At 39.6% G+C, this 17,732-nt stretch overlaps 1 non-coding gene across 1 annotated transcript; it reads right to left on the reverse strand.

The window, feature by feature from the left end:
* Positions 1–8,131: 8,131 nt before the first annotated feature.
* On the reverse strand, positions 8,132–8,239 carry LOC127223126 (U6 spliceosomal RNA). The gene has a single exon (XR_007834612.1). It is a non-coding gene; the product is annotated as a U6 spliceosomal RNA (small nuclear RNA).
* Between the last annotated feature and the right edge of the window lie 9,493 nt (positions 8,240–17,732).

The raw sequence follows: 17,732 nt of genomic DNA on the forward strand, positions 1-17,732 counted from the left end.
ACACACACACACACACACACACACACACAAAAAAAAAAAAAAAAAAAAAAAAAAAACACCGTAGCATGGAAAACAACTCAAACTATAGCCCAAAAAAGCCCAAAAACCAGCTCAGCAAGTAGGAAAGTCTGCTCTCTTCAGTAGTCCTTACTGCTTATATAACCCTGTGGATGGAAAAGCCTTTAAGTTTCAGGGATTTATTGAGACTTGTGAGTTGTTAACTTTTTAATGAGTCTCCTTCCAAAATGGAATATTTCACCTCTGGGGAAAACTTTTTTCTTCCCACTCATTTTTCTTCTTCTCCCATGACACTTTTTGAGTCTTGAAGAGGTGATATGGGTGTCTATTTAAAGCTAACCATTGTGTCACAATGGTACAGAAACAATCACTTATTCTCAAGGGTCTTGCCAGTGTCTATGAGTCTCTGGGGACATCATCATTTGCAAAAGGAAGTTTCATTCTATGACAGATGGTGGCTGAAACCATGGTGATCTCTGGGCATATGCACAAATGTTTTATAGGCACACCACATCTATTTAAAAACAATGGCGGCTATTTTCCCTTTGGGGTTTATGAGCTCCCCAGCCACAGGCTCTTGTATTTATATAATAAAACATTTTCCCAGGGGATAAATATTCTAGTTTGCTTTTCTATTGCAGTTATAAAACCTTCTCACAAAAAAAAAAGCAACTTAAGGAGGAAATGTTTCTTTGGCTCACACTTGTAGGTTAATACCCATCATTGAGGAAAGCCAAAGCAGAGTCCAAAAGCAAATAATTAGTACCTTGGCTAAAGGTTGTCACAGTATCCTCCATAATTACTGTGGCATTTTATCTCAGTGCTAGCCTTGTCAATAGAAACATGCAAAGACTGAATGTTTGACAAGCATGTGGGAAGGCTCTCTTATGTCATGTCTTTTTTCATATTCCTCCTAACATGCACATCTTTACAAGTAGCTTGGACATACGCATTTCTCTCTTCCCTTTCTCCTTTATGTTCAGATTCTTTTTTGAAAAGTATTTTTTATTACTTTTACTTATGTGTATGTGGGTGAGGGTATATGAACATGGTGGCAGATGTCCATGAAGGCCAGAGGCACCAAATCTCCTAGAGACAGAGTTAGAGATAATTACATGCTGCTCAGTGTGTATACCGGGAAGAAAACTGAGCCTCTGAAAAAGCATGTGTTATTAACCACTACATCATCTGTGGAGTCCCTGGATACTCTTTTTATTGTATAAATCCTAACCCATTGTTTCTTAAACAAGTTGCAAACATGCTCCAAGCGTGGCAAGTATATGGAGAGTCTTTATAATCCTGATGAAGTTTAAATTTTCAATACTTTTCTTTATTGCTCCTGGATTTTCACAGTTGGGAATGTTTTCCCATTCTCAGAATACAAAAGGATTCATTTACTCTTTCTTTCAGAACTTGGATGGTGTTATGTTTGTTCTAGATTTCAACTTTATGAGAACTGTAAGGAACAAAACTGATGTTACTTTTTTCTAGATAACTACCTCCCCCAAAACTTCCTTAACATTTTTTCCATTTCTTCCATGGCTGAAGGTGTGGCTGGTCTCTTGCTCACAGTTGCCTGCCAGAATGAGATAACAAGACTTCATATCTGATGACACCACACATTGCTGATACAAGGACACAGAAATCAGTCAGATCTTAGCAAAATGCTTCCATGTTACTGGCTAGCAGTCATGGCAAAAAGGACTTATAACGCCTTCTGGGAGAGAAAAATCATCAAAGGCCTTATTAAGTTGTAAAGCCAACATCCTTGGGTACCAACCTGTCAAGTAATATGTGCCCACGGATGGGTTGCATGACTGGTGTGTGTGTGTGTAGGGGGGCAATCAACTGTCTCCTGGTCAGATCTGAAACATATTTTACCAGAGGGTAGGCATGTTTAGTTCTGTAAACCTAGCCAAAAGCTTGAGACTGGGAGCCACAGGCTCTAGGCAAGAGTGTGTTCTGCAGCCCTGGAAACAGGTAAGTGCTCACATTACCTTCTAAATGTGTCTGCTCATTCCAATATCTTGATCCTCGAAGGCTTACTGCATAGTGTCACTTACTGTGGAGACTCATAACTGCTCAAAATGACAAGAACCTGTGACTGTTGAGCCCTCAGGCCCAAGTAGAACATCTATAATGCCCACTACATCTACAGAACATTGCAGAATGGGCAAGGAAAAGCTCATGAGAGTAAGAGGATTGAGAGAAACATCTGAAATACTGTTTTCAGGGTGCAAGAGGAGCATGGCAATCATGAACACACAATGGCAATGGTCACCTGCATAAGATTTGCATAAATTAAAGACTCGCATACATTAAGGATGTAAAAGTAGGAGGGGCCTGGCTGTAAGGAAAAAGGGAGTTACAGGGAGAAGAAGAGGATGAGGGGAGGTAGAGGGAAGTGGCTATGATCAGAATGCATTGCATACATGTATGAAACTGGCAAAAATAGTTTTAAAAAGATGCTGCTGGTCATTATGCTATAATAAATATTCATTTACAGCTCTATTACTAGCTGGGTTTTTCTATTTTATTTTATTGATCATCTCTTATATTCATGTCCCAATAACAAACTGCTTTAATTGCAAGAGAGAGAGAGAGACAGAGAAAGAGTTTTATTGTATATTAACATACATTAATCTCAAGTATGGTGAGCTGAGCTTCTATTGTACACTCATGATTTTTTTTCCTTCTCTATTATTGCTTTCATTCCTGTTCTTATTTGAAAATTACAGAGAAACTTTTTATGGAGTCACATTAAGCTTAATAAATAATTTATGAATATTTAATTCTGTTGGCAATCTTTTCATTTAGATGTAGCTTTCTTATTACAATCATAGTCAGCTTTGGGGATCAATGACATAACAGATGCAGAAAATGAATATAGAGGATTTCTTTCTTTACTATATACTCTGATATATTTTAACTCATTGGATTACTGAATCATTCTTGGGTGGAACAGATTTTTCTATGAAATCAACTAAGGCTGATGTTCCTTTGTAGGAGATTAATTTTTATGGTTTTTTTTTTTTTGTTAGACTTTTCTCAAAGTCATTTTTGGTAAGATAATTTTCTTCATTATTCATTTTTGTATTACTACAACAACAACTACTACTACATCTTTTATGCGGGTGTCTTGCCTGGCAGTATGTCTGTGCAGCACATGCATGAATTGCCAGGGGAGGCCTGATGAGGGGGTCAGATTCCTCTGGAACTGGAGCTGCAGATGGCTATGAGCTACCCTGTGAGTACTAGGAAATAAACCTGGGTTCTCTGCAAAAGCAGCAAGTGCTCCTAACCCCTGAACCATCTCTCCGCACCTCTTCATTATCTGATTTTAATCGAGGTTTTAAAACCTATTGGTAGAGAGACAGGAAAATGGAACTCATTAAATTGTGTGGGTGGTTGTGGGGAGATATTTGCCAAGGTATGAAGGGCCTAAGGACTCCCAAGCCCTTGCTGGCCTAAACCGGCTATATGAGCATACAGTAGTAACTCCCCAAAATGAGCCAAGGTAGGTCTGCGAAGGGAACCCCAGCAATAGCTGCCGTGCCATGAGACAAGGTGCCTGAACCAGTCTCCAGTGGTCATGTGATGCCAGCGCTGCAGCTTTCCTTCCCCCTGTCCCCTTAGGGGTATGTAAGCCTTTCCCCTTCCTGAAATAAACTGAGCTTGCTACAGTCTCCCACAGTCTGAGCATCGATTTGCAGCCTACTTGCCCCTTCCCCCAAGGGGAAGTTCAGTGGGCCAAAGTAGCAGAACACAGCAGCAGGTGGGATTCTCCTTTTAAATATAAATTATGTATATACGTATATATGATGTATATATGATGTATATATGTATATATACATACACACACATACATACATATATGTATATATAATTTTTCTTATTTTACATATCGATCCCAGTTCTGTCTCCCTCCTATCCCACCCATCCCCCCATACCACAGGGAGGGTGAGGTCTTCCAGGAGGGATCGTCAAAATCTGTCAAGTCATTTGGAGCAGGGACTTGGCCCTCCCTCCTGTCTCTAGGTTAAGGGAGTATCCCTCCGCGGGGAATGTGCTCCCAAAGTCCTTTCGTGCACCAGGGATATATCCTGGTTCCACTGTCAGAGATCTTTCCATCAGTTTACTCTCTCTAATATGCCCCTACTGACTTCAAACAGCTAGTGGTTTTAGAAAGGTAAATACAGGTGCAAATACTCAAGATGACGTGTGTGTGAGTGTGTGTGTGTGTGTGTTACGTTAAGTGCTGATGGATGGACAAAAAACAGATGGATGGACAGATGGAAGGAAACCCTCCTCTCTAATAACCTCTTTTCCAAGCTCACTTGTTGGCATTTTTGTCGTTCTTAGATGCTCTGCTTGCTGAGTAGATCCACGGCATGGTTTGCTATATATTTTATATACAGGCATACAACCATCGGCATTCGCCAGTCTGGATTGCTTCACAGTGTAGTATATGGCAAATGGATTTGCACGGCCATATAGTGTTCTGCTGAGGTGAGAAAGAAAGCATGTTGCTCTCAGGAGGGGATTGGGGGAAATTTTCCTCACATCCTGCTTGACTAATCATTTTTCTGTTTTGGTGTTCTTGAAGCAAAGCACGTTAACTCCCCGTGTTTATGGGGAGCTTTCAGCAGCCCCTTCACAAGCCGTTCCAAGCAGCTTCTCCTAACTTCCAAGCTCACACTAACTGCAAGCATGCGTACTAAAACAAATCTCACCCACTCCGAACTTCAGCCTAACATGCAAACCTCAGCGGGCCTGTCATCCTCTCGCTCTGTGGCCCACTGAGAAATACTCGTTGGCTTGAGCTCTCTGTCTCCAAACCTACTTCTGCCTTTCATCTCCATTTAATTGGTGCCTCATATCAGAGCAGCAGTTGAAATGTGATTACACCTCAAGCTTGCTGGGGAATTCAGGAGCTTGCCAGGAGGGAAGAAAGTTAACAACATGGTAGGGAAACAAAAACCAAAGCAGTCGGGACAGCGCTGGGCAGTATAGATCAATGAAAGTGCCAGAATAAGGGTCCATGTCAGTGCAAGCAGCTGAGAGGAGCTAGAACCCCATGGCGTGAAAAGACACCACAGCAGAGGGCCGGCAGCCAACCTGGATCCGTACAAGAGTGGAAAGGGAGCAAGCTGGCTTTCCCAGCTGACCAAGTGGGATCAGATCAAAGAGCCCGATGGGATCATTTCATTTGGCACAAAACTCTGTTCAGAACCAGAGCCAGGGCTGCCACAGCCGGTGCCAAGGGCCCACAAAAAGGCCTACCATGGGCGATCCACAGGCAATCCATCCTCAGGGAAAAAAAGAGGCGGTTTTAGAAGCAGCTCTGCAGCACGGTGTAAGGAGTACAGGTTTTTCTGCCTGCCGCCGCCTGTCTGGTCCCACTGCCACGCCGCCAGCCCCAAACAACACACAGAGACTCTGTATTTGATACAATACTGTTGGCCCGGTTACTTGTTACTTATCGGCTAGCTCTGCCTTTAATTATTAACCCATTTCTATGTATCTTCACATGGCCTTCTCTTACCGGGGAGGCGGCTGGCGTCCAGCTCTCTCCAGACTCTCCATCTTGACTCTCCTTACTACTTCCTATTTCCTCCTTGTCTCCTAGTCCCTCCTATCTCCCTTTCTATTGGCCAACAGTGCTTTATTATTAACCAGTATGAGAAACATACAGAATGACCTCTCCCATCATCTCCTCTTTTCTGTCTAAATAAAAAGAAGGGTTTTAACCTTAACATAGCAAAATATATTATACAACAGTTATCAAGTAACAATCACAGTTAACAACATTTAGTCCATTAACATTTAGCAAGATTTGAAGAAAATATTTCATCATCTATTCTATCTTTGTGTGTCTAAAGTCTAAGTAACTTATCTTTAATCCTAACTAATGAAAACTACAACCATTACTATCTGTCTTCAACTCCTTCAAAGACCACAGAAGGATAGTATATAAACTCTAGAAATGACAGAGACAACTCACTGCCTGGTCACCCGAAGTTCTTTTGTAATCTTCCATCTTCAGCCCATAGGCCATAGTGTGTCTGGCAGACTCTTCAGCAACGCAGGAAACTTTAAACTGTCTTCTTGTATTGGCAGTTTGTCAGTCACTTTTGTCTGTGTCCTGCATACTGTCTCGCAGACTCTTCCATGAAGCAGGATCTCTGTTAGCAATGTCCATCTTGAATCAGAAGTCACTTTCCTGTGGGTCCTGCATGTCCAGTTTATACATCACAAAGTCAAACAGTCCAGACAAGAGGAGTATCTTGTCCAAATGGCTAGTCTTGCCATATTGGAAGTAAACTCCATAATGAGTTTCTTCAATGTCCATCTTCATCTTCCTTTCTGATGCAGGTGGTGTTGCCAGGAACAATTATGTCTCATTGTCAAGAAAAACCCTAAACCATTTTAGATGCCATATTCTGTAGGTCTTTGAAAGGTTTGAAGAATGCCTATCCATCTCAAATATATGTCTGTATATCTAGAAATACTAACTAACTTAACTATAAGTTCTAACTATCATAGGTAACTATCTATAATCTGTACTACATTATACATTACATTTCTAACTGAGCTCAATAAACACAATACCTAAACAAGAGGAGAAATATACATATCACCTTATTGACCTTCAATTGTATCAATAAATGAAAATCTATTCCAAAACAAAGTATTCATATCCATACCATAATTCCCTTTTTACCTTTAAAAAGAACTGGCTGTGATCATTAACCATTTATACCCAAGTCCATTTAAATGAAAACAAACATTTATAAACAATATTTGGGAATTTGGGCGTCGTTCTTTCCAAACTACTTCCTGCTGACAGGGGGCGCTGTCATGGGGGATCCTGAGAAGATGTAGAAATCCTGGCTGTAGTCTGCAAGACTGCCTTGTCCAAGCTGTTTTGAATGTTGGATCACCAGCGACTCTGTTTCAGGGGGTCTGGCTTGCTCAAACCATATTAGTCTGGAAGGAATCCATAGCTTTTTATTTTCTGTGGAAACAAAAATAGAAATCCTTTTCCCCAGTAACTTGTCCTTGAACTTAAATTTTGGAGTCAAAGCATTTTCAAAATATATACATTGAATTAATTCAGCAGCATTTGTTTTAACAGTTGTTGTTTCCTCAGCAGTCAAACAATACAAAGACAATATAATACCGTACAGTATACAAATTTTCTCCATCTGTGGCTTTTTATTATTCTGTTTCTTTTCTATTTTTTGAGACAGGGTTTCTCCTTGTAACTCTTATCTGTCCTGGAATTTACTCTGCATACCAGGTTTACTTTGCAAATCACAGAGATCTGCTTGCCTCTGTCTCCTGAGTGCTGGGATTAAAGGCGTGTGCTACAACACCCAGTTCCTCTTTGTCTCTTTAAAACCATTTTTTTTTTCATGTCTACGTATATTTTAAAACACATTGTAAACCTTTAGAGGTTTTTCTTAATATGAATCTGTCTTTACTGTAAATCTTTACACAGTGCCCACACCAGTCAACAAGCCAAGGTAAGTGAAGAAAATTTCAAACGGCCCACCCCTAAATAAAGAACTACAGTCAATGACAGCTGAAAAAAGGGGGGAGAATCAGGTTGGTTTTGTTTTGCTTTCCTAGAGAGAAGCACCTCAAGGGTTGTCCAATTCCTAGTATTCAGCCCTTGACACATGTACATAGGAACAACTCTAGATGACCTCAGTAGTTTATTATGTTTCTTTTTTAATTGAAAGTATATTTTTCTCATACAATATATTCTGATTAAACTTTCCCCTCCTCCCAGTTCCTCCCCACCCTCTCCTGCCTCCAGATCTACTTCCTTTCTATCCATTATCTAAGAGTCCAAACATGACAAAATAAAATATAATAATATGAAGCAAAAGTGATCATACTGAAGTTGGGCAGGGAGGCCCAACAGCCCCGAGAGCAGACCCAAGATTCAGAGACCCACTCATTCTCACAGTCAGGAGTCCCATCAGAATCCTAAGCTAATAGATGTAATATATATGCAGAGGACCCGTTGTAGACCCATATAGGCCCTGTGCTTGTTGCTTAGTCTCTGTGAGCCAGCCCATATGTGTCTTGCTTAGGTGATTAAAAAATTATGGAATGCTTCACAGATTTGCGTGTTATCCTTGTACCATGACCATGCTAATCTTCTCAGGGTTGTTACGATTTTGGTATATATGCTGCCCAAAACAAGCACAATATTTTTAATTTTAATTGATTTGATTTTTAAATCTCTTACTTGAGCACTATACGTACATCATCTTCTCCCTTTCTGTTCCCATCCAACTCCTCCCAAGCCTTCTCCTCCCTCTCAAACTTATGATCAGTGAACCGGTTTCAGTAGCAAAGCTCCACAGAAGTTCGTAGTGTGGATTTTCTTAGTTGTATCACCAAATTGTCTTTCTTGGTTAGTAAAAGTATCTTTGAACAATCATACTTTCTTTCACTGCCTGACTTGGAAATGCAGAACTATGCACATTACATCACCATATCAATGTGTCATCATGTTCTGTTGATGTTTGTTTGGAGTTACCCATGTGTCAAAAAACAAATTCCCCATGACTGGAAATGCCTTTCTTATTGTTAACACTTACTTTAATCCTTCCTCTTGGGTTCATATTCCATTTTTTTTTTGATAATTACAAATGATATAAATTCATTCAGTGAGATTCTGAAGATGATACAGTCTGTGTGTGTTTCTTCAAATTTTGTCTCTCTTGTCTCTGAATGTCTCAGTCAGTGAAGGAATTAAGGGTATCTCACCTCATTGATTTCAAGCATATTCTATGTTTTGCTGTTACTAATGTACCTATGGTTTCTCCCCCATTCATCTGTAGTCCATCTTAACTTACTCTTGAATGACTTATAAATATCCTTTGTCTTTCCTTTAACTCCCTTCCTTTTTAATCTATCGTTTCTTCTCTTTCTTCCTTCCTGTTGTTGATTCAGCATGTTGCTATATATTCCAAGTTGGTCTGGAGTGTATTATATACCCTAGGCTTGCCTTAATTCGTGGCAATCCTCCTGCCTCAACACCACCTACCAAAGGTTGCTCAGACCACATGTGTGGTATGTGCCACCCACTGGCCTTACAGACTTGCTTTACTATCACTTACTTTGCTTCACTAACAAAAGAACTGCTAAGTTCAGTTTTGTCTCTTTTATCACCTTTTCTGTTCTCAATGAGTAATAGTTGCTAAGTAAATAGCTGTAACAACCGTACAATGAGCCTTTAGCTTGTCAAGCTATTTCTTGCTTTTCTCTCTTTTCATCATTTCAATTACTATAAAACTAAGGTTTTCTTTGCATGTTACATAATCATTGTGCCTCTGAGTTACAGCCCCACTCCTAAATATGATATTATTTTTGAACTTCAAGTGAATAGGTATTTATTCTGGAATCCATTTGTGTCATGTAAGCAGACCTATGCCCAGGGACAGTGTTCAGTGAATGAGTCTGGATTTTCTCTTCTTGAGTGACCTGGTTTTCATGGTTCAGCTCTGAAAGTTACAAAGTGAGTGTGCCCATGCTTCCTTTCCACGTGGTTCTCCTATTGCAAAAGATGGGATTAAAATGAATGTTCAATCAGAAGCAACATCAGAAGATTCATATGATGCCTGGGATTTTAAGTAGACTTCACTACTATTTCTAGTTTTCAGTCACATTATATGTAATTAATTAGATCCACATATCTGGAAACAAAACACCTCAAGCACATCTAAAAGGCCAAGTCTAATAGAAACGGCTTCTCATTTCAAGTAACTCCAGAAGCCACTTCAGAGCTCCTCTTCCGGGCAGAGAAAAACACTTTGAGTGGAAACTCTTGTGTATCCAATGGATGCTGAAGGTGATGCCAGTGTTTTCTGCTGCATGAGATGAGAGCTCCCTGAGAGCTGCTCACTTGGGACTCTGCTGAGTTGGGAACCAGCAGTGCCCACATGGAGACACCCCATCTGAGGAAATGTCAGGAGGGCTCCAAGACTTGTCTGACATAATGTGTAAGGCAAGACGACACAAACTATGTTATTCATTATAGCTGTTGAAGAAAGCCCCTGAACTAGGCTATGATTTTCCTCTGGATTTTAGAAAAGTAACAAGTGACATAAATAAGTTAAATATTTTTTTACAGTTTTTAAACATAAGCTTTCAGTTAGAATACTAGTGGATATAAATAATACGTTTTATTAGGCAGAGTAAAGCCAAATTCTTCTCTGTTACAAGATTAAAGTGAAGCTGAATAAAGTTGCATGAGCTTGTAAACCTGGCACTCTGGACAGAAGCAGAGGGATAACCATGAGTTTGAGGCCAACTTGTGCTATGTAGTAAGTTATAGTCAAACCAAGGCTTGGTGAGACCACATCTCAGGAGAAACAAAAACAAAAGAGGTAAGAGTATTTCAAATGAGACACATTTAAATGACAGCTAATGGACCATTGTATGAGACTACTGGGAAGAATCTAATCTAAGAAAAAGGCAATATGACTTTCAGGAGTTCTAGCACATCCTGGTAATTCTAAGATTATGGGGAGCATGGCAAATTTCTTGTTAAAAAGTCTAATATGGAAAAGATGAGCCAAATAGACTACCAGTTTGTAGAAACATCTCCCTGCCTGGAAGAATCTAAAGCTTCTCACTAGAGAGCACTGTCCTGTAGAGTGGTGTTATGAATATGTTTTCCTGCTGGCCTGGTCCTAGAGCCGCACCAGCCCCAAATAACACACAGAGATGCTGTAGTAGATATAATTCTTGGCCACTTACTAGTTTCTTATCAGCTAGCTCTGTCTTAAATATTAACCCATTTCTATCAATCTAAGTATTTCTATCAATCTAAGTCTCATCTTACTGGAGAGAGGATCTGGACCTCTGTTCTCTCAAGTCCTACATGTTGAATTTCCTTCTCTACCTATCCCTGACTCCTCCTTGTCTCCTAGTCCCACCCATCTTGCTTTCCTATTGGCCAACAGCGCTTTATTCATTGACCAATAAAGAAACATTTACAGAATGACATCTCCCATCAGAGAAGTAATCTTCAAATTGTTGGATTGTCTACCTTGTGGTTCTCTGAGTAATAGCAGAGATCCACAAAGACATTTCTAGAAACCAAGATTCTCCTTAGGCAACTTCAATAATATATTCACACCTATTTTTGTATATTTTTATTGATTTTAGTATGCAAGTAATAGTTCTGGTTACAATGTTTTCATGAGTGTATATTGTCATGCTTTGTTCTCATCTCATCTTGTTTCCCATAGTCCCTCACTGCTCCCCTTCCTTCAAGCGTATGACCACTTTTCTTTCATGTCCTGCACATTGTTTTGTTGATATTCTGATATATAAATTTGTAGTTTTTATTGAGAAGATATAAATTACGAATCTAAATAGTCTATTGTCATAATATTGGCCAACATAAAAAGTATAATTCCCTAATTCAGTGGAATCTTTGGAGGCTTAAAAAAAGAGTAAATAATGGATCATTTTTTCCTTCATGTTCTCCATTTCCTTCAAGCATGTTTATATCCCCAATACAAACTCCAGAAAGTCTCCTCTTTGTTCATATAAAGAACCAAGTTATAGGGAGGCTGTTAAAATGACAGCACTATTGTCTTCCTTTTTGGCAATAAACTAAGCCTTTGCATAATAAATTTTGTATGTGTGTTTAGAGACTAGCTGCTCAGACTTATCACAATTTATTGCTTTTTTTCATGCTGAGATAAAGACTTATTGCTAAACACATTTGCTTTTTGGTGCTTTGGAGCATGTTTGCTCCTGGGTGCCAATTACACTCTGGCAGGAGCCTGAAGGTCTCCATGGAACAGCTGGTGTCAGCATCGCATAAAATATGCTTCTGAAATGGATCATTCTGCTGCTTAGGGAACATGCAGTAGAGGCTTAGCCGAAATAAAGAAAGAACAAAGCTATGGCATCCAAAAATAAAATCAAAGGGGATCAAGTTAAGGTTATTTATATATACTGTTACTGGACTCAATATTCTAAACACCTCACAGCTGTTCAAAATTTGAGAAGAAGAAATCAAATATATCACTAGCATCTCTTTGGCTGGTGGTTCCTGGGCCAGGTATATCTATCATCCATCTACCACTGGACATCCCTGCTGTACTGATTGTGCCTCAGTTCTACTTAACAGCTTGAAGTTGTGGTTAGGAGAGCTGGGTCTGATTTTGGTTAAGTGGGTTAAAAATCTCAGCTGTGCAACTTCCTGACTCTCTGACCCTGGGCAATAAATTTGACTTTTTTAATCTCTGGTTTCCCATTGACAGTGGGGGGGGGTCATTGTTATCTTCAAGGATTGCTGTGAGAATTCATTGAAATACTCGATATGAAGCTCTAGGTTTAATTTCCCACTTATGAAATTCTCAGCAATCATTAACAATTGCTATTACTTCCATGTTGCATGAGTATGTAATGGTGAACCACAGGTATCATAACAGAAGCTACTTCCTAGCTCTGGGTGCACCCAAGGTGATGGATGCAAGGACTACTCAGACCTCCTGGAAACAGAAGCCTATTTTCTTATGGGAACCCACAGAATTGATTCCATTCCATCTTGGTCAGAGAGTTCAAACCTACTATTTTTCCTTCAAGGTCAAACCACAGAGTGTTTGGCCTAAGGTGTGCCTATTCTGTGTCTTACCTTGACAAGAGGATCCCTGGCCTAAGATGTGAATGCATGGGATGTTTGGCCTAGGATGTGGTCGATACATGGCCTGCCTGAACAATAGAATACCTAACTCAAGATATGGTTATTTGATGTTTTGGGTATTGAGATGGCAATTATGCTTGCTTGTTCTTTGTATCTTGGTAAGGAAGACTTTTCCCTCCTCCCCCTCGTTTGATGAGAGAATAAAGAGACTTTGAACAATAAACATGGGTAGTTCAGTATTCACTGAATGCCTTCCAGACCCTGTCTCCTGTCTCTTGTCTAATTCACTTCCCCAATCCACACTCCCCCTGGACACAGCAGATGCCCTATCAATGGGAAATACTACATTTTCTTGTACCAATGCCCACATTGTTCCATGACCCAGGGTTGAATTGTTCTCTCACATGGGCATTTTGTCCATATTTCCTAGTACTTCCTCACTGCTGGGCCTATGACCTGATGATCCACAAGGGAAAACCGACCATCCACAATATCTCCACATAACTGTCTCCTCTGAGGACATGTCAGGCTCAGCAAATGGGGCCAAAATGTGGAAGGCTAACCACCTCACATTCAGCCTAAATCTTAACCCTAAATCTTGGACCTGCTTGATCTTTGAGAATTATTGATATTTTGTGCCCACATTTATGCCACTGTGACAGAAATGAAATAGATGTTTTATCTACCAAAAATAAATGAGCTTTAAAATTAAGAATGCAGCATTTTATCAGATTCAATTTTAATTGTGTTTGTTTGTGGTTCTTGTTTTGCTTTATTTAATAAACATACTGTCTCTGCAGACAGGGAAGCTGGGCTGGAACAGCAATTTTAGTGAGAGAACTTTGAGAGAGTCAAGTGTGATAAGGAAGGAATAAACAGATCTTAAGAATAATGAAGTTTGGGGAAAGGATGAGTTTGGGATTCAAAAAAAACCATCATTTGAAATTACTACCGTATATTTAAATGAAGAAGTAGATGGCAAATAAAGACCAAGTGAGGTGTATTTAGTGAAGCTGTCACAGACATCCAGTGTCCTTGAGAAAAAGGAGTTTCTGAAGCACAGAGTGGGCAGGAGCCATATTGTATTTATCTGTATGGAGGTCAGAAGCAAGTTCCTTTACCCACTGAGACATCTTGGTGGCCCAGTATTTTAAGGGATTAGAAGGTAGATAAGTTGTTGAGACGGAGTCTGGATGGTATGAAAGAATGAAATAGAAAACCATAGATGTTTCTTTACAGAAGCCTTGGGCACACTCATTCAGAAAGGATTGTCACAAGTATGCTGTCCTTTGGTTGGGATGTCAGCCTAAGGAATAATTCCGTATCACTAAAGGATGTGTTCAGTGCTGAGTAATGGCTGCTCTAGGAGTCACAGAAAATGACAGAGCTGTGTCTACTGCTTGTTTCAAGTTTCAAGATCAGGGAACAAAAGAGAGTTGCACTTCAGCCTTCATTGTAGATAGAAACAAAATCAGAATCACTGCTGAGCCCAGAGAAGCAGCCGGAAGCAACGAGTCCTTTGCCATCATGCAATACAGACAGTTACATGACAAAAGGTCTGATGGATGGCGCCTGGAATTCCAGTATTTGGGGAACTGAGACAGGAGGATGACAGTGTTTGGGTGAGTAGGGACTACAGAGAAAGTGTTGGCTTTGTTGGAGGGGGGCACTCCCTTCTGAAAATTCTAATCTAAGTAAAGCGCTGCGGAGAACGAGTGCATTCTGAAACATCTGTACCAGCTGCGACGTTGGGAGAGCTATCATTCATGCGTGTGGCTATGCCTGGCCACTCCTTCTGTTAAAACCTCCTCCTTAAATGCCTTGATGTTTCCTCCAGCCTTGTGTATCAGAACGGGGCATTCCTTCTCAGGACAATCCATTCTCATCCTAAGGATTGTGATTTTATTTACTAAAGAAATTCAAATAATGTCCCGACATTTTCATAACAGTAATTAACCTCTATGGTCTACCAACAAGTCTGAAAAAAAGTCTTTCCCTGCCTCTGTGGAGAATATAATCACATGAAACTTGACATACCTAAATATTTGTGTCTTAATGTGTTTTGTTATGCATTTTAAGAAGGAAAAGAATTGCTGGGGTTATGAGCATGACAGAGTCAAGCTCTTGTCAAAAACTATACACACTGCAGCTGGACATGTAGCTTTATGGTACAGCACTAGTTTAATACACACAAGATCCTGGGTTCAATCCCCAGAACTGCCAATACAGAGCAGGAGGACCAGGAGGAGGAAGAAATAGTAAGGGAGTTCTTCCTGAGGCCCCCCTGGTTTATTGAAGGAGGCTTCTGATTGACTGATGGAGCTGGGACTTTTAGTCAAGGCTGTGATTTTAATATTATATTGTCTTTGAATGCCTGAACACTTACTATGTTCTTTAGATGATTAAAGAGATTTTTTTTTTTAAAGTAACAACACTGCATAAATAACTCCCAAAGATAACCCAAAGCCCACAGGCGCAAATAAGTAAAGAAACAGACCAGCCAAACCTTGCCTTTCGCCTCAGGCCCCTGGAGGGCACCTTGAAACAGAATGCTTAGAGTAGCTTCAGGACACATTACAACAAGGAGTGAAGGAAACAGAATGATCAGGCCAAACAATGGGAAGAGCAGCACCTTCAAGCTGGAATGGGGATGTTTCATTAGCTGTTTCTGGCAAGTCTTTCTGACCATGACTTTATGGTACCCACTGGGGAGAAGTGTGAAATGTCCAAAAATGTTCCCATAGTAATCTATGCCCAGAATAGGGCTATTTTTAAAAGGAGGCACCCATCCAGTATGGTTCTATATTCCATGAGACATGCACATTCCCAGGAGGAAGGAGTGAATAGCACACCCAAAGCCAGATGGAGCCATGCCTCCCTGAGCTCCGAACAAACAAGCAAATCAATAAATAAGAGGACACAGCAAGATAAGTGATTCTAACATTGCTACCAAAAAAGGCCTTGAGAAGATGCATCAGCATTATCCGAAACGGAAAACTGAATTGAACCGTCTCCACAGGTGTTTCATATTAACTTGGCAGGAACAGAATGCATGCTTCCTGTCAGAATTCAAGGAGTCCCCGCGGTGTATTGAACGGCATCTCAGGGGCAAACGAACACGGTGGCAGGGCCCTACTGTGGCCGTGTCTAGTACGTCTGCTGAGTTGGTATCTGAAGGTTGATTGCCCTTGATTCACACGCCAATGACAGTGGCCTGTCATTGATTGGCAACCTGGGGTTGGGTGGGCAGACAATGTGCATTCATTCCTGACCAGCAACTGGAATGGTAAGACAGCCTGTTCGAGCGAAAGCCTGGAATAGTTGTTACTTCTTTGATTTGCTTTGCCAGTGACTTCAGAGAATGGTGACACATTGTGATTAGGAACGAGGTTCGGAAAATTTCTTATTTTAAACTGAAGAATGGAAATCAGAAAGGGAAAGTTGGCTGGGAAATCCACCTCCAGATCCCGAGGCTCTTGGGGGTTGTTTGTTGCCAACACCATAAACAGACCTTAATTACAAGGCAAACAGTTTCCATTGCTTGTATAACAACATGCACAATGCGGTCTAGAAAATGCCCTTTAAGCCTCGATTAATTAATTAATTTCATCAATAATCTCGGGTTTATAATTCTGTGCTAAGGCCAGAGTGGACAGATAAGAAGCTACTTGATTATATAAAGAATTAAGTCTTTAGATTCTACCAGCTCTTTAAAAAATCTTTATTAGTGGTTGAAAGTGACTTCTATCTATCTCCATCTTTTTCTTCTGTTTGCTTTACAATTTCCATAAGGAAAAATATGCCATAAATAAAGTAAGTGAAAGAAATGTAAAATTTCATAATATTTTGTTCTTTACCTTTAATTAATTGTTTTTTACTTATTTACCTGTATGGGTGTGGGTGTACACACTTGCCAGCCACACCTTGCACATGGAGGTCAGAGGATAACTTTTGGGAGTTGGTTATCTCTTTCTATAAGTACCTTTTCTTGCTAAGCAATCTCAATGCCTCTGTTCTGTCTTTCTTTATTTTTCTAAAATAATCAATGCTGTGATCTTTTTATTAAAATTCAAAAAATGATGTCTATAGTGTAAGAAATTGTGTACTGCAAAATTTAAGCTTCTCCTAAAAGATAATATATGCATAAAATAAAATATTGCAAATTAAATGTTCTCATTAACAGAGAGATTGTATGTGTGTGTGTGTGAGAGAGAGAGAGAGAGAGACAGAGAAAGAGAGAGAAATGAAGAAAAGTGGTCAGAGATGAAACTGATTTTTATCTGTATGTATTGTCTTATAATCCAGGTTTGGTTTGGTTTTATTTGGTTTAGTTTGCTTGACATTGCCTTACATATTGATATATCTATATTATATATTTACTTATATATGAAATATATGCCATATCAAGATAGTATATATTATATATGATATATATTATTAGCTCTTGTCAATCAAAAAGTGTCCTTTGTATAAGTTTTGATTATTTAAGTCAACCCTTAATTTAAATTATGCAGACATTAATGATGTATGGAGTATTTTTCCCCAAGAACAACTAGTGTTGAATCATCTAGATTCTTCCATCTAAGAATTCTTTAGGGTCACTATTAATTATTATCTGTAAGGAACTGTTGGTATTTATAGATCTCCAGTGGTTTCAGGCTCAAATTATGTAGCAACTTTTCTTCTTTTCCATAGTTTAATGTGGGAAGTATTTTTCTTCTCTGAATAGATACAACTTAATCTTCTACTACTTCCTCCTGAGACTTTTTTATTTTTTATTTTTAGGTAAATTTTTCTTAAATCTTCATACAGATAAGAGTGTTTGGGGGGGCAGAAACCTGATTCATGATATTGTGCTGCACAAAATGTCAAATTCTAAGTAGAAGAACTCAAAGGCAGAATAAATTGTGTTCTCTCCTCTCAGGAAGGGATAATTTCATGACACAGTTCCAATAACGTAGCTCCTCCCTGTGTGTTTATTCAATGTTCTCTCCTCAGGCTGTGCCTTGGCTGAGGCCAGATGAAGTCT

Source organism: Phodopus roborovskii, unplaced genomic scaffold (genome assembly GCF_943737965.1).
Source record: "Phodopus roborovskii unplaced genomic scaffold, PHOROB, whole genome shotgun sequence".
In the NCBI taxonomy this organism is placed as follows: Eukaryota; Metazoa; Chordata; class Mammalia; order Rodentia; family Cricetidae; genus Phodopus; species Phodopus roborovskii.